Genomic DNA, 17597 nt, shown 5'->3' with positions numbered 1-17597 from the left:
TTAGCATTGCAAATTATACTTCTCAGTTTAGTATTGTAAATACTCTCATATAAGAGCAGGTTTTGATGTAGAGGATGGTAGAGTGAAACTTGCTGGTACCTGTGATGGGGTTGGGGGAAAGTAGATTTGTGAAGAAAGTTTGAAGACACCAATCTCAGCTTCAGTGTTGCTTAAGATCAGTTCTTTAGTACTTTTCTTCTTCTAATTTTACATCTTCTTGTCACACATAAACAATCTGTTGTGTGTTTGTTGAGACTCTTGCTGAGTAGTTGAGCGTTCATAGGACAGAAACTATGGTGTTTTCTTGGAACCTTACAGTGAAATTTACAATGAAATTTAGATGGTTACAGCTGCTTTGTAGTCTTCCTGAAACAAAAGTCATATGGGTATTGTCAGATTTACATTAGCCTTATCATTTTCATCTCTCTTGCTGCTCTAATTCCCACCATCCTCTTTACTAAGAGTTAGGGGACCCCATTTCAAGGTGATGGTGAAAGTAAGGTGGGCAGAGAGTTGAATCTTCAACTCCATTTTGCTCTGGAGAAAGAAACATAGCTCAGAAAATAAGTACAATTGTTATTTAAGTTCTCATAGTAGAACTTTAAAATTTCCCTTTTAATGGCATCTGTCCTCTCCTCTACCTTTGTTTATCTAATGTATCATTCTCTGTGTAAAATTACCACACATTCAAAACAGTAAGCACATTAAAATGATAGCTTTTGAGAGAGGAAGGGCAGTGGGAGTGGAGTATGGGCTAAAAGGAATTTAGTTAATTAAAATTATCTTGTTAGCAACAATATTGAACTGTGTTGCAGATTTTACTATACACAAATAGACTTGGTTTCTAGTCTATTCAAGTCAGCATCTTCGACTATATCTTAACGTTTTATCAAAATTCATTATACTAAACTCTTGATGCCTACTAGTTTCCTTGAAGACTTTGAACTACCTGCCAGAATCAGAATCCACAATTTATTAGTAGTCTTCCTGTTACTGTCCACCCCCAAAGTAGAATAATTGATGTTGAGTTTTAACTGTGTTGTTGAAGCAGGTTTTAACATTTCCAAAAAATGTCAAAGTATTGTTGAAATAGCTGCTGTTTAGAAGTATATCCTAGGTCTGAATTTGCATTTAAATGATATTGCTTTCTTTGTATCAGAATTATCTTATCTCCAAAGTAAGAAACAAGTACGTGTGGTATTTTGTTGCTTTAAAATTCTTTTTCAGTGTTTATTTATTTTTGAGACAGAGACAGATCGTGAGTAGGGCAGGAGCAGAGAGAAAGGGAGACACAGAATCAGAAACAGGCCCCAGGCTCTGAGCTGTCAGCACAGAACCTCATGTGGAGCTTGGACCCACGAACCACAAGACCAGAGTCAGAGGCCTAACCAACGTAGCCGCCCAGACACCTCTGTTGTTGCTTTTAAATTCTAGTAGGGACTCACTGGAATCTGAGTAACTATAGAACTCAGCACTTTGAAGTTGAGGTTTTTGGTTATATGTGTATGTTCATAGGTAAACACATCACACAGATACTGTTCAACTTTTTCCTTTTTTTGTTGTTGTTGTTTATTTATTTTTAAGTTCATTTTATTTATTTTGTGAGGAGAGAAGGAGAGAGAGAGAATGCCAAACAGGCTCTGCACTGTCAGCATGTAGCCCGATGTGGGGCTCCAACCCACGAACTGTGAGAGCATGACCTGAAATGAAACCAGGAGGGCTGAGCCACCCAGATGCCCCCATTATGTTCAATTTCTATGAAAGAGCCTGGGTCAAATACGCTGATATGAGAGATTTTATGAAGAAAATAATTTCCAATATATTGTCTTATACCCAACTCTTTGGTTCTTTATTGACTATGACTATAAACTAAGTCACGTTACAAAGAACATTCCCTTTAAAGCATTATATTCACAACAGTCTTGGTATCATGTTTTAATCCTTCAAAAATTGGTTACTTTTTTTTTTTCCAGAAATAACGTATGGTAACTATGACAAAGCAAAACACGGTATTCCCAACTATTCCATGTTATATTTTCTCCCTCCTAAGTCTGAGAAAATATATCTTCAGGCATGGAAAATGAATTGTGTGCCACTATCTACTTAAGTATAAAGCACACATAACAAATTTCAAGACATTAGAAATGTCCTTAGAATTAGTTTTAGATGTCAGATTAACATTAGCCAATTTTTCAGTGTTTTTGTTGAAACCTGAAGCTTATCTTTATAGGAAATAGAAATTGAAAGAGAAATTGGTGTTGTGGGAGTACAGATTAAACGCTTAAGTATCTTGATCCATTGAATGGCCTAATGTGCCAAAAAATTGGAATTAATTGGTTGAAATTAGGATTTGAACTAAAGTAAAATAAATCCATCCTCCAATACTTTTATGTTCTTTTTCTCTTATTGCAACAAAAATGTAAACCCTTCTACTTTCTTTTCTCCTTTCACTTCAGGTGCTAGTAATAACAGAGTGTACCACATCTGTTATTTTGTGTGTTGTGCCCCGATGCTGGTTTCATACCCAGTTCTCACCCAACCATACTGTCCAGGAAGATGGAATAAGATGATCAATGAGCCTGGGTAATATTTCTGTTCTTGAGGCTTAGGTAGAATTAGATCAGTCCCACACAAGGTACATGGTCTGTGAGCAAGGAGGAGATCTTCCCAAAGATCAGAATGCTTTTTCCAGAAAGTGGGAGATCCATGTGTATTGGCCAGGCAAAAACATTTCTGTCTATTATAATCTACTTAAGAAAAGCCAGTATAGAAAAATGTACTTTTGTGGCTGCTTATTTTCTCATTTAAAAATGTTCTACAATGAATATCCTTTTTAGCCTGAAAGGTTACAAAATCTGATTTTGTTAATTATAAAAAAGTTAAAATTTCAAAATATTTACTAGCAGTTTTGTAAACCATAGCTATTACAGATGTATCTTGGGACATGCCTTTCACTATTAACTTTGTATTTCCTATAATTGGTGGCCCCTGGGGCTGTAGAACACTGAGCTTTAAAGGATTGCTATACTGGAATTAGTATTAAAAGGTGGCTTTGTGTCTACCAATGGGAATACTTGTAGACTATTTTCTTTGCTTTTTTAAATTGATTCAATTTGAACCAAATATTATATATTACCATTTTATTTTATTAAGATTTTATTTTTAAGTAATTTCTACACCCAACATGGAATGTGAACTCACAGCTGCTAGACCAAGAGTCGCATGTTCCTCCGACTGAGCCAGCCAGGAGCTCCTTTATTACTTTAAATAGTGACTGCTGTAGGAGCAGTAGCAACCAGTGCAGAGGCACTTATCAAAGAATAGGGACCAGTGGAGCATTGGTACTGTACAGAGGTTGTTGTACGGCAAGTGCTTAGTTTTAATGCAGGACATGGTTGGTACTCAGTGTTTCTGGTGGGAGTGAGCATATTTAAAGGAGAATTGCGCTTTATGTATTCTCAACTGTCATTGTCTTGGCATTTTTAGTCCGTATTTAATTTTCATATTGTTAGAACAAAGTATACTCAAATCCGCTTTTTTTTAAATTTTTTTAAGTTTAATGAACTCTGTTTTTTTAGGGCAGGTTTAGGTTCACAGCAAAGCTGAGTAGAAAGTAGAGTTCCTCTAGACTCCCTTCCTCCACACATATAAACCAACTGTAACATTTTACTCCAAAGTATCTTTATAAAAATATTTAAAAACAGATAAATATTTTGCACGCTCTTTCTACAACTAAAAAATGTCATTCTCTATCTTGAAACTCAGTAAAAGGTGAAAGATTTATACGATCTGAAGAGAAACCAGAGTATTCTGTCTTCAAACTCAGAAGAAGAAAGTATTCTATAGCCAAGAAGTAGTCTCTGACCCTCTGTCCTTGAGAGTGAGAAGTTAGACCATATTTTATGATCCTTTTCCAGCCGAATGTTGCTTCTCTGAAGACTTCAGGGAGCCCAAGGATCTAATATAACCTGATCTGGAGCATCCTATTCCCTATGAATGGCAAACTGGGGCCCTGGGTTCTGGCCTAGCTCTGACGCTAGCTTGCTGTGGTCAGAGGGGTTGAAAGCAGGAGGCTCCAGCTCTCTTCTGCCTCCAGCATTCTGTGATCCCATGACTTATCATACTCTGGTGGGGAGAACATCAACTCCTGCAGGTTAGCAGTGTGGAGTCATGGGAAAGGAACTGTGGAGACCTGAGGGATTTATTGGTCACAAACCAGCTGCATGCCTTTTGTCCCATCACTTTACCCTTTCCGGTTCGCTCTGGTTTCAGCTATCCAAATGTTGTGATTGGACTTCCTGCGTCCCTCTAAGAAAAGTTTCTTGGATGCTTCTGATAACACAGTAAAACACCGTGTGGTATTGTTTGTCCCAGGAACAACTGTTCTGTGAATAAGTAACTTCAAAACGGGATGTATTGACACTGACTGGATCACTTTTGAGCAGATTCTTCGTGTCTTCATATTAGGAATATTCTTGCATTTAACGTATTTGAAGCAAGAGTCTTTCTGCAGCTAAGCTTTTGCTAGATGCACATTAGGTACTTGTAAGGGACAGGGATTATTAGTCTTTCCTGACTCCTGAATATTAGTCTTTCTTAAAAAACCACAATGTAAAATATCAATAGAATATATACCTTTTCATAACATCACACAATTGTAAATTATATTTTTATGATTTCTTTAAGTTTGCTATTTATTTAATTAGTTAATTAATGGAAAAAGGGAAACAACTAGTGCCCTTCTCAGAACAGAATATTTTCCATTTAAAATTTATGTAAATTGCAAATGACTGATTTACTAAAACTGAATGACTTTGGACTAAATTAAGTAAATGATTTTATGTATATTGTGAATTGCTGCTGAAGTGAAAACAGATTTGAAGGAACTCTTTCTTACCTCAAAGGACAAGGTGGTTCTGAGGTTTCTCCAGTGGGTTGTATTCACAGAACGCCTCCCTAAAGGTTCAGACTAATTCCTGAAGTGTGCAGAACAGGGTTCATTTGGTCTAACCTATGTAAAGTATGGCAGGTTATCCCACAGGGCTGGGATTATCCTAACCTTGTATTTTCCAGCTCAGTACTCAGTGACTTGATAGAGCTAATGAATCTTCCCAAAGTACCTGGGGGTTCCCTGTTGGTATTCCTGATGTAACTGCTAGCGAGCATGTTTTTATACTTTTCCTGGAAGGGAAACTCTTTCTGCCTTAAATGTGCAATTTCCCCTGCCTGAGAAGGTCAAAGGCACATTTATGTAGTTCACAGGAGTATAAAAGAGGCATTCACTGCTTCCCTGCCAAGCCATCTGACGGGACTAATGCCTACTCATTTTCCACCACCACTTATGGAAACTGCAGACATTCATGGTTCCACCATGGTCCCTGAAACAACATTCTTATGGCAAATGAGCATTATAATGAAATATCCATACTATCAAATCAGCTAATGTACCTCAAAATTGGTAGGAGTAAAAAGTGGCTGCTCACACTGTCAGAGTTAAATGTATGTTAAAACCACCTAAATTAAAACAGAATATACAGTGAAATCCCACTGGAAAAACTAGCAATTTTCTTAGCATCCAAATGCTGACAATATTCAAGGCAAATTTCAGCATGTTCACAAGTAACTTTATTAAATGCTTTTCTGTTATCTAGTATTAACTCTAGTGAGATTATGAACATTTATTGAGCATTTACTCTATGCCAAATCCTTCGTATTTATATCTTCTGATAATTTAAGGCACCCTTTAGAAGTGGAGAGATTGCTCTCTCCGTTTTGCAGGTGAGTCTCAGAGTCTCAGGAATTGGCCCACAATTGCAGGGTGCTAAATGGTAGATGGAGGGTTTGGCCCTAACGAAGGTCAGTGTGCTTTGCAGAACACCATGCTACTAACTATACTCTATTCTTTGAGACAACGGGGAGAAAAAAAAGAAGGAAAGAACAAATTGCGTTGCTTTCTCATTTGCCCACAATTCATTTTCTACTTTCTGATGTGAACCCTGCACTTCAGCCAGATCTGCTTCCTGTCCCTCCCAGCTTGCTTCTTCCCAGTACTGAACTGTAGCCCATCCCGTGCCTGTTAACGCTGCCCTCATCTCCTCTCTCCCCATACCCCAAATTGCCACGTTTCAGCTTCAGGTGCCAGCTTTATTCACTTCCTGCGTAAAGATTCCCTCATGCATCCTAACTGGTTTGAATTCTTTGTTTACCATTTTGACATACATTTTTCTCTACTATTATTTAACGTGTGTGTGTATCTGAGAGAGAGAGTATAATTACTCCACTAGATCATCAGCTTCTAAAAACCAGCAACTCAAACTTACTGTTTACAGTGTTAATAGGTGGTAAGTCATTAATAATTTCTCAAACTGTAAAAGGTTATATCATTTGTATCTCTGTGCTGTTGGCATATAGATAAGTGGTAGGTAGTTTTTAAATCATAGTTTTATAATTGGTCAATATTGAGTACTGGAAAGGAGAGGATTTCTAAACCTTTCAATCTTTTTAAGTTTATTTATTTATTTTGAGAGAGAGAAAGAGAGAGAGGGAGAGCACACAAGTAGGGGAGGGGCAGAAAGGGAGGGAAAGAGGGGCTCCCAAGCAGGCTCCATACTGTCAGTGCAGAACCCAACACAGGGTTCAGTCTTACAAACCGTGAGATCATGACCTGAGCCGAAATCAAGAGTGGGAGACTTAACCGACTGAGCCACTCAGGCATCCTCCAAATCTTTCATCTTGCTATCATAAGAGGTCCATGTCAACAATGATTGCTAGAATTTTTTGTCTCTGCCTGCTAGTGTTTTCTAACAGCGTACTGGGAAGTCCAAACAGATGGACAAATCTGTAATGACTTAGATATCTAGAGAACTCTTGTTTTGCCTATTTTACTATCTTTAAAGTTCCTTACCCAAAAGGCCCTGGGTCATGAGGAAATGCAAGGGCCTGTGTGGGAAGATGACAGAGAGGTACTTCAAATTTGCATTTTCTTTTAAGAGATTTCCATTTTCAGTATAGCTGACACTTGTAATTTCTGTTAAAGATTGGTGCCTGGCCAAAAATGCCTGTGAAATAGCTGTGGTTTAAGCTTCAAGCATAAAGATTTTAACGAAAGTGTTGATAATATATTGTATGAATAAAGACAGCACTTGTTAAAAAGCATATATATTTGTGTATGTGTAAGTTTTTATGTGTGTGTGTGTGAGTATGTGTCTCTGCAGTTATCTTCATCTATATGAAGAGATTCTTTTTCAGGAATTGATTTAATTGGAGGTCAGACTATCAGCTTATTATATCTAGGAAAAGCATCCTTTGTCCCATGAGTGGACCACAGTGACCTGAAGCGTGGAATTCATTGGCCAAAATCATAAAATAGCTGATATGCATTTTCAGTACTGTACTATTGAGTAATGTGTGTGATGCCACCTGTGAGGAGATTGGGTAGAAGACCCTAGGCACACACAGGACAGGGAAGGCTTTTGTTAAATCGGTGAGAATCTTTTATTTATTTATTTTAAAATTTATTTATTTTTTAATTGTTTATTATTTTTGAGAGAAAGAGCACTAGCGGGGAAGAGGCAGAGAGAGAGGGAGACACAGAATCTGAAGCAGGCCCCAGGCTCTGAGCTGTCAACACAGAGCCCAATGTGGGGCTCAAACCCACAAACCATGAAATCATGACCTGAGCAGAAGTCAGATGTGTAACCAACTGAGCCACCCAAGTGCCCCGGGGAAAATTTTTTAGACTACAAATATGATATATTACACATAGAGCTTGGAGTTTGTATTTAAGTTTTATTTGTAAGCATGCAGTATATAAAAGAGGGAATTGAGGAAAATATAAGAATTGTACTCATGTAAAGAAGTAGTTTTAAGACAGAAAAAAATATTTTAAGAAAACCTGGATCATCAAGTATGGAGAGTGAAATACATGTTGCTGGGAAAATGGAGGAAACCAGTGAAAGATTTAGCAAAAGAATGAGTATTAAGACTGTTATTTGTGACTTGGACTTGTTTTGGCTTTCAGAGGTCATGCTGACTCTTAGATTTGAAATACAGTCTCTTTGAAAGCACAAACATTGAAAATAATTTTCAAATGTGCTTTTTTGGGTTCTCCATGTTGTTTTCTTCAGGTGTAAAGCCAAGAGTATTCTATTCTTCAGGAGAATGAGGAAAAATCTATTTCCTTTTCTAGCAGTTTGGCTATTTTTGTTGTTGTTTCTGGTACCATAAATGGAGACGCATCTGTACCATGCATTGTATCATGACTAACAATTTTTTTTCATTTGAATGTAATTGTTCTTTAGCAAATAATTGCAGTCCAGAATGACTTTTATTGAGCTTGATTGAATTAAGGTTATGTATGAAAATGAGTTAGTTAAAGCTTAATCTATTACCCAGAGAATTGATGAAAACATCAGAAAAGCAGTCATTCATGGGGATTAAATATTCTTCCATGTAAGTGGGCAACATGGTTGCCTTGGAGTCTCTTCCGAACTGACGGGGCAGTAATGACATCAGGGTGCAAAACACCCAGTGTTGACATAGAAGGGGATTTTACCATGATGTGTCTTTGAATGTTATACTGTACATTAACACTAATTGGGAGTCTGTCTCATTGTAAGAAGTGGCACCTCACCTTTTTTTAGTATAATAAGCTTTTCAAAACATAGCACCCCAAGGGGCAGTGCGCAAGCCGTGCCAGTAAGCCAGTTGCTTTGGGATCTTGCAGTGGTTTCTGAGGCCCATTCTTTAAGATAGGTTTTTCAAATGCCAAGTCAGATGCCCAATTTGCACTAAGAGGTAAATAACAGATATTTAATAGATAGTTCTCCCACCTGCCATGGCATTCCTGAGAGGAAATCCTGAGCTGTGCCTGATCAGTCCTGCTAGGTTTGCATCCTCTGGGGGCAGTGGGGTCACGGGTGGGAAATAGGTCTTGGAAAGGAGAAGGGAACAGATTCTTAACAAGGCAGTGTGAGCTAAGAATGAGAGTCAGGGTTGAGAAGAAGCCAAAGTGGGACTCAGAAAACACAGGCATGGGCTGGCTGAGATGAAAATCTGCCCTGGCTGTGGTAGAAGGGCACACTCAAGTCCCCATTCTGCAGGGTTGTGTTCACGCCTTCGGCATTTGCCAGTGCTTGACCCCCTCTGTCCTCTGACACCTCACACAGCCACCCATTTCCATCACCTGAGAGCACTTTGAGAGGTATTTGTAACTTAAATGCAGAGCAGCTTATGCTGAAACTGCTTTTCTAAAGCTACTTATGTGGGCTTTTGTAGGAATCAGATAAAATCTGGAGTCTCTAAGGTTGACTATCGGAGAACTCTAAGGGAGTCTGTCCCAGGTAGGATCTTCAGCTTTGAAGTTGACCTCTACTCTGTGGCTGATTCCCTGGCTTTTCTCTCCTCAGTCAGTTAAGTCCAACAAGATTTCTCTGTTACCCTAAGAGTTTAAAAATCCCTATTGGCCACAGCATAGTTACCCTCCTTCCTGTCCCTCCCCACTTGTCTGTAGATAGTGGCATCACAGCTGATAAATTATTGAATAATAATCAAAATAAGGTGTAGCTATAGTCTATTTTTTGATGTGTGTGTGTGTGTGTGTGTGTGTATTTGATTATAGAAACAAACACATCAACAAGAATACCCGGAAGATTACGGAGAGTTTATTTTTCGGCTTCTAAAAGAAGTTCTGTGTATAGGATATATTAATGTATTTTCTCAGGAAGCATGTGCTCACTTAACCAAAAGCTACACAGATCTTCAAAATAAGAATTAAATCCACACTGTTAATTAATGTTTGACCCTCCTTTTCCAATTTTGGCAGTGTAAATTTTTTTTCATTTATACCAATTTATGTACCTACCTTTTTTAATAGTTATTCATGATTTTTACCCATTTTTTTACAGTGTTTCTCTCCTTTTTTTTAAACAATGTTTATTTTAATGGTTCTTTTCTATATTGACTTTTGGATTTATATGAAAAACTTAGGTGATTAAATATATGAGATAATGTATTTTCTAAAACAGTGTTTTTAATAATGTCTACTTTATGATAATTAAGAATAGACTTTATGTTACCACTTGGTTTTTGGAATTGTACACTTCCTTTGTAAAAACACAATTATTTAATTTGAAAGTATTCATATGTGTCCTTTGTAGTTTGCTTCAACGATCTGGATTTATTGTTTCATCCATACTGTTGTTTTAAAAAATATGGATGAATGAGTAGTAACTTATATGAAGCCACATGAAACCATTTAATATTTTGTTCATTGTTTGCAGCTATATTTTTCAATAGCACTGGGTGATAACTGAATTGTCTAAGTCTAGATAGGATTACTCAGATGAATAATTACATATTTTTGATATTTAATGTAAGTGCTTCCATGTAAAGAAATATAATCAGCACAGAGGTAGGAAATTCCCTCTTAGTTGAGTGTAAATTTAGTATTACTATTGGAGCATCCTGGTAACTAAACAAATGTATCTCACCTAGAAACTGAAATAACTTAATTCTTAAAAGTGATACAATTTAGGTATATGTCTATATTTGTAGTATTATTAATGTCAAGTCTTCCATTTAGTGTTTGTGGACAACCTTTTGCTGATTTTGATCCTCTTTCCTGTATTTATTTCATCACTTTTAGCTAGGAAGTAATTTTTTTGGTAACATTTTTTCTCTGTGGCTGTCTCCCCATACTCCACACCTTAAAACAAAACAAAACTGTGTTGCTTCACTCATTATCTTTAGAACACTTAAAATAGACAGTATCAGATTAGTATCTGAACCACAGCTTATTGGTTTGGTTGGACCAGTCATTTAAAATAACTTGAATCTAGTTAGAATGTCAATTTAATGTCCTGGTTTTCCAGTGAATTTGCATGTAATTCTACAGTTGACTTCAGCCAAAAAACTGAGAAGTGATTGCCTATAAAAGTTTTTTATCTATAACTTGAATCTCAGACTTTCCATTGAATAATTTTAGTGACTCTCTTTTTGTTAAATTAAAAATGACAATAAACACTTTAGGCCACTTTCTCTAAATTGTGTTAGCATGGGAACTTTTAATCATTTGCCTGATTTTGGTTGTTCAGCTGTTACTCACTTTGGGGGGTATAGTTTTGCTAAAGGACCAGGAGTGTCAGCTTTGCTTGAAAGTCCTTCATGGCTCACCATTTAACCACTTTCCTATGGGTCTTTCACAGAATCCTGCTGCATCACAGAAGCTGGAAATTCTGATGTTCCATTCAAATCACAATGGAAAGTCTTGACTTGACTGGTAAGAGCCACATCACAGGTGCATCAGACTCGGGTGGAAGCAGTGAAGCCGGCGACAACTGCGTGCTGTCCACGCCGGTCCCCGCTTTTCCCCATCTGACGCGTTCGCCTCCCGTAGTGATCAGGGCAGGGCGATGCCTTTGTGTGGTGTTTGTCGTTTTTGGTGAATTACTATTTTTTAAAGTGACCTTTTAATCTCCATCATCAAGTAAGTTAAATTTTCCCTTAAAATCATGAATTTTAAAAAAATAATTTCAGAATGTCTGATTTGTTTCCCCACAGTAATGAGCTATTGGTGGAATGTCCAGTTTATTCAAGTCCTGAATATATAGAGGTTACATACCTAAATAAGTATTAAAATGGGTCTAGTCTGCACAAGTTATTTTTGTTTGCACTGCCTTTGGCTTTAATTGAAAAATGGATTTGTATCAAAGCATTATGGAGTAGTTTTTTAAAATCTGTTACAAATAATAGAGGCAAGTGGCAGCATTCTGAAACTGAATATGAAAACCGCACAGTGAAGAAAAAGTTGAGATTGCAGAATATATATGTGACAAATTATATCAAACTCTGAACCTCCTACTATAATTGTCCTCTTGTACATAAGTTATTTCCGAAGGAGACAAGTTTTTAAAAAATGATTTTAAGATACAGCAATAGTATTTTAAGATTAATCTTAATAATGGCTACTGAAATGCATAGAGTTGTCTCCTTCTGGGAGTAGAATGTGTGATTATTGATGTCTGAACACTTTATGGTGAACTGATGCTTTAAAGACAGGAATGTGAGGTAAATTAAAATGAAAAAATTTAGTAAATATTGTTTAGTTGTAGTTTTTAGGACTTATTTTTTGAATTTATTCTTTAATTTTCTGATTGAGAATTAATCTTAACTTTTCCTGTTTTCAAGTATTTTGATTTGTTAGCTTTTCAAAATCTGTCTAGAATATCTGTGGCTACCTTCATGTTTTAGGAAATAATATGATTGCATATTGCTTTTATGATGTGGGTATAAACGAAAGGCCTATTGTACATACAGAAACCTATGTACAACTTAGCTTGAATATCTATTTACTTGGATATTTAAACACCAACAACGTCTTTTTTTTTTTCTAATTTTTTTATGTCTTTATTTTATTTTGAGAGACAGAGAGTGAATGGGGGAGGGGCCAGAGAGGGAGGGAGACTCAGAATCCGAAGGAGGCTCCAGCCCGATGCGGGGCTTGAACCCACTGACTCTGAGATCATTACCTGAGCCAAAGTCGGACACTTAACTGATGGAGCCACCCAGGCTCCCCAAACACCAACAAAATCTTAAATGTCAGTGAGAAGACTAGGATTTGGTTATCATTTTTCCTCCTTTCTTGCCATCCTTGAAGGCATAATTAAGTTTCAAATACAGATTCTGGATTTAAGACTGCCAGTTAGTGTATAGTTGATTTTGGTTTTACTGGGTCAGCAGAATAGACTATAGAATATTTGAATATTGATACTGAAATATTAAATATGTTGTTCTCAATTATTGATCCTAAAGAGTTGAATGTAGTGAGGTTTAAAGAAAATTTAAATTTATGACAGTATTCTGAATTTGCTAAATATGAATACATACATAGAAAGTAAAGCTGGGAACTTTATCTGATCTGCTCTGGAAACTAAATTGTTCATCAGCATTAGTTTGGCAGTCTTGACTTAAGTAGCCATCTGATTTGTGATTTCTGAATATTAACCAGATTATTTCAATAAAATGTTTTTTATTGACTATAAGAAACTGACATAAATTCATATTGCTGATAAAATTTTAAGAAGCTTAATTGAAGGTGACTAACACTATATACTTCTACCTTACATTTACAATCATCTTAAATACAGTATTAACTAAGAAGCAGATGCTGTGTGAATCCAGGAGTATAATTTAGGCAGCAAATCCTGGAAGATGTTACATGGCCAAAGGATGCTAGAGTCCAGTAAATCTAGGAAACATGATGTATCATTCAGTTTAGGCAAAGTTGTTTCATTATCCAAAGAGTTCCCAAATCCGAGTGGTTCATGGCAGTAAAAATTTCTCACTCTTGTTCATGTTGTTGATGAATCAGCTGACACTGTGCTCAATGCCTTCTTTGTTCCTGGACCAAAGCTAAAGAAGCAACCTTTCTGGGATACAGAACCCCTTCCTTCCTTCCTTCCTTCCTTCCTTCCTTCCTTCCTTCCTTCCTCCCTCCCTCCCTCCCTCCCTCCCTCCCTTCCTCCCCTCCCTCCCTTCCTCCCCTCCCTCCCTCCCTCCCTTCCTTCCTTCCTAAATTGATTTATTTATTTTGAGAGCAAGAGCACGCAAGCAGGGAAGGGGCAGAGAGAGAGGGAAAGAGAGAATCCCAAGCAGCCTCTATCTACACTATCAGCATGGAGCCCAAGATGGGGCTCAACCTCATGAACTGTGAGATCATGACCCGAGCCAAAATCGAGAGTCTGACGCTTAGCTGACAGAGCCACCCAGATGCCCCTGGAATGCATAACTCTTAAAGTGGAAGGAAAAAAGGAATGATAGTAGAAACGTGACACTTAAAACTGTTGGTTGGAAGTGGCACATGTCACTGCCTCTTATTTCACTAGCCAAAACATGTCCCATGGCCAACCATTATGTCATTGGATAGGACTGGCCTCTTTAGAAAGAGGGTATGGGGTAAGGAAAGGCTGATTGGGATGCACAGTGCATATTTTACCTTTAATATCTGAATCTATGGCTCTTTTGGAGAGACAGAGTGCATTTAGTATTTAAAGTTTCTGAAAGTCTGTTCATTCTTTACAATGAATTTCTTGAACATGTGAAATTATTTGACCACAAATCCCTTCATTTTTGTTAATCTAGAACACAGTGAACTATGGTACCCTATCTGTGACAAGTGTTAAGGAGTTTCTTGATGTTTCAAGTGTTGGAACTTGTTACATCATAGAATAAAAGGTTCCAGTATATTTACTAGTCTTATTTGTATTGATCTCTACCTTGTAGGACTGTGAGAATTAAAAGAAATATGTCAAGTGCCTGATGTAGCACCTGGCACCTAGGAAGCACTCAAGAAATGGAAGTTAAAAAAAAGAAAACTGTGGTCAGAGTTCAAGAATCTTGAATGCACTATAAAATACCTTTCACAGACATCTGACAGTGTATGTATGTGTAAAATGTGTGTATATTTATATGTAAATACAGAAACATACCTCTAAGGTGTTTTAATATATTGTCCTGAATGCGTAAAGGACCTATATATTCTCCTACAGTTTTACTAAAAGTACAAAGTGGCTTTGGCTTTATTATTATTATTTTTTAAAGTTCATTTATTTTGAGAGAGAGAGAGACTGCGTGAGTGGAGGAGGGGCAGAGAGAGAGGGAGAACATCCTAAGCAGGCTCCGTACTGCCAGCGTGGAGCTTGACCTGGGGCTCAATATCAGGACCTCGAGATCACAACCTGAGCTGATGTTAGGAGTCAGACGCTTAACCAACTGAGCCACCCACGGGCCCTGGAGTGGCTTTATTCTTAACATGGAGTGAAAGAGTAAATCCTGCAGAGAGTAAATCCCCCATGATCTAATAATTCACTTCTTACCACTGAAAATGTAGGGGTTTTAAAGACAGTGTGACTGACAAATGTAGACATGTGCTCTTCACTCTGAATATTAATAAGATCTGGATTAAATCACATTTGATAAAATCTCGATGCAAGGTGCAGGAACAGGAGAGAGTGCCAAAGAAATTTTCTTTACCATGTAGAGTAAATACCGTTTGATTTCAAAAGAATCAACATTTCTATCTCAAGATTTTATGTAACAGTTTTTTTTTTTTTAATTTCAGTGCCAAAACGTATTTTAATTAAAACATGGGGACAACACCCATGGGCAGAGAGAGCTGCCTATGTTACTATTTTCTAATGAGGGTTAAATTATTGAGACTTCTTCAAGCCATTCTCTATTGATATTATTCCCTCACACTCTCGGAATCAGGCACAATATTGTTGATACCTCTTTTGGGTCAAAGTTGTATGCTGTTTCTAAAATGACAGTTCATTTGTTTAATTTAGAAAAACATACAAAATAATTTAAAGGGAATAAATTACTCTTCCAAATTGTTCCAAATTCTTCACTTTATAAGTGGATCTTTTTTTAAATTATTATTTAGAAGGAGAGGGTGCATGTGCAAGTGGGGAGAGGGGCAGAAGGAAAAAGAGAGAAAATCCTAAGTAGGTTCCCCACTTGCCACAGTGCCTAACATGGGGCTTGATCCCATGATGCTGGGATCATGACCTGAGCCAAAATCCAGAGTTGGACACTCAATTGACTGAACCACCCAGGTGCCCATATAAGTGGATCATCTTTGTAACTGTCAGTTATTCACCTGGATTATCAGTAGAGTAAAACTACCTAAAATCTGTAAGCTCTTTAGTTTTAGAAACTATCTGGTCTGCTTGGGCTGACATAACAAAATACTCCAGAGTAGGTGGCTCAGACAACAGGAATTTATTTTCCCACAATTCTGGGGTCTAAAGTCCATGATCAAGGTGCAAGCAAATTCTGTTTTTGGTGAGGTCTCCCTTCCTGGCTTGCAGAGAGCCACCTTCTTGCTGTGTACTCACATGACCTTTTCTCTGTATGGAGGGAGCAAACTCTGGGGTCCCTTCCTCCTCTTAACAGGACACTAGTTCTTTGGATAGTGGTCCTACCCTATGATCTTACTTGACCTTTACCTACTTTTAGGGCCTGTCTCCAAGTATGGTCACATTAGGATGTGGGGCTTCACCAACTGAATTTGAGGGCCACTAATTCAGTTCACAACAGAAGTAATCATTTTTTTTTGTACCAGAGAGTGAAATGAAAGTGAAAAAAAAAAACTTTCTATGAATCTATAAACAAGAAAACCTCATTTATTACAGTCTAAAATTCTAAAAATATCATTGTGTCTTTCGGGTGGGAGACCTTTGAAATCACTGAATTCATATTTTTTCCACTTTGAAGTCACTGTGCATGAAAATGAGTTTCTTACAAGTGAAAGAATCAAGTCTAAGAACTGAAAATCAGAGTGATTTGTATAATGGAGGAATTACATCATTGAAAAATTGATTTCCATATGTATTCATTGGTTCTAGGAAGAGAATGTATTTGAAAATTAGTATGCAGAGTAACTCAATTATTCTTTTGGATTATACCTGTTTCTGTTTACTATAATCAAGCCAATTCATATTTTTCTAGACAGTATTCTTTTACTTTGTGAGTCGGTTGTAAACTCAAACAGGGAAATGGCATATAGAGTTGTCCTTTTGAATAACGCTGTTATCAGGAGCACCAGCCCCTTGCAAGTTGAAAATCTGTGTGTAACTTTTGACTCCACAGAAATTTGACTACTAGCAGCCTACTGTTGACCAGAAACTTAACCTATATAACATAAAGTCAATTAACACATATTTTGTGTATTTTATATATTACATGCCATATTTATATAATAAAGTAAGCTACTGAAAGGAACATGTTATTAGGAAAATCACAAGGAGAGAAAATGTATTTCCAGTACTGCACTGTATTTATCAAAACAATTTTGTGTGTACATGGGCTCATGTATTGTTCAAGGGTCAGCTCTAAGATTTTAGAAAATGGAAAGAAAAAATTGTGTATTTGAAATACTGTCGGGGCGCCTGGGTGGCTTAGTCGGTTAAGCGTCCGACTTTCAACTTTCGCTTAGGTCATGATCTCGCAGTTCATGGGTTCGAGCCCCGCGTCGGGCTCTGTGCTGACTGCCAGCTCACAGCCTGGAGCCTGTTTCAGTCTGTGACTCCCTCTCTCTCTGACCCTCCCCTGCTCACGCTGTCTCTCTCTCTGTCTCCTAGAAATAAAAAAAAAAAAAAAAAACATTAAAGAAAAAAAAAAAGAAATACTGTCAACAGAGGTCAAGAAGGCGTAAATTTCTTATATCTACCTGTTTTATCTACCCCCTGCACTCCCCTTTTTTATCCCTTTTTTCCTTCTTCCCTCCTTTCCTCTGATATCAGCTCATAAGTCAGGTAATGGTTGCTAGGATTTCTTAAATAATAGTCTAAGTACAATTCATTGACCATCTGTGTAGTACTTCTTTCTATATGGTAGTATACCTTTTCTGTTAGATAAGTCAATTGGTTGATGTTTGAGATTAGTTATGGGTAAATAGTGCATTTGCTTGTTGGATATTGATATAGAATCAACCTAAGTCTCTTAATTTTATCTTTGAATTTTAAGTGCACCTATTCTGTCTCTTGAATAATTTCAGTTTCTGATGATTTGATGCCTATCTAAAACAGAAAACATAA

The 17597-nt window shown here is 37.2% G+C and overlaps 1 protein-coding gene across 7 annotated transcripts in view; it reads left to right on the top strand.

Moving 5' to 3' along the window:
- Positions 1-17597, top strand: part of BBX (BBX high mobility group box domain containing) — a 276768-nt gene that overhangs the window by 100545 nt on the left and 158626 nt on the right. For 6 of the 7 annotated variants that reach the window (XM_039244981.1, XM_039244980.1, XM_039244974.1 and 3 more), the window contains exon 3: positions 11205-11278. The gene's annotated coding sequence lies outside the window, so the exon portion shown is untranslated. Of the gene's footprint in view, positions 1-11204; positions 11279-14335; positions 14436-17597 lie in introns of those variants that run through there. The other variant, XM_039244979.1, reaches the window with a different exon arrangement.

The sequence above is a fragment of the Hyaena hyaena genome, unplaced genomic scaffold (genome assembly GCF_003009895.1).
Source record: "Hyaena hyaena isolate Hyena2069 unplaced genomic scaffold, ASM300989v1 scaffold_251, whole genome shotgun sequence".
Taxonomy (NCBI): Eukaryota; Metazoa; Chordata; class Mammalia; order Carnivora; family Hyaenidae; genus Hyaena; species Hyaena hyaena.
This window is presented reverse-complemented; position numbering and strand designations above follow the sequence as displayed.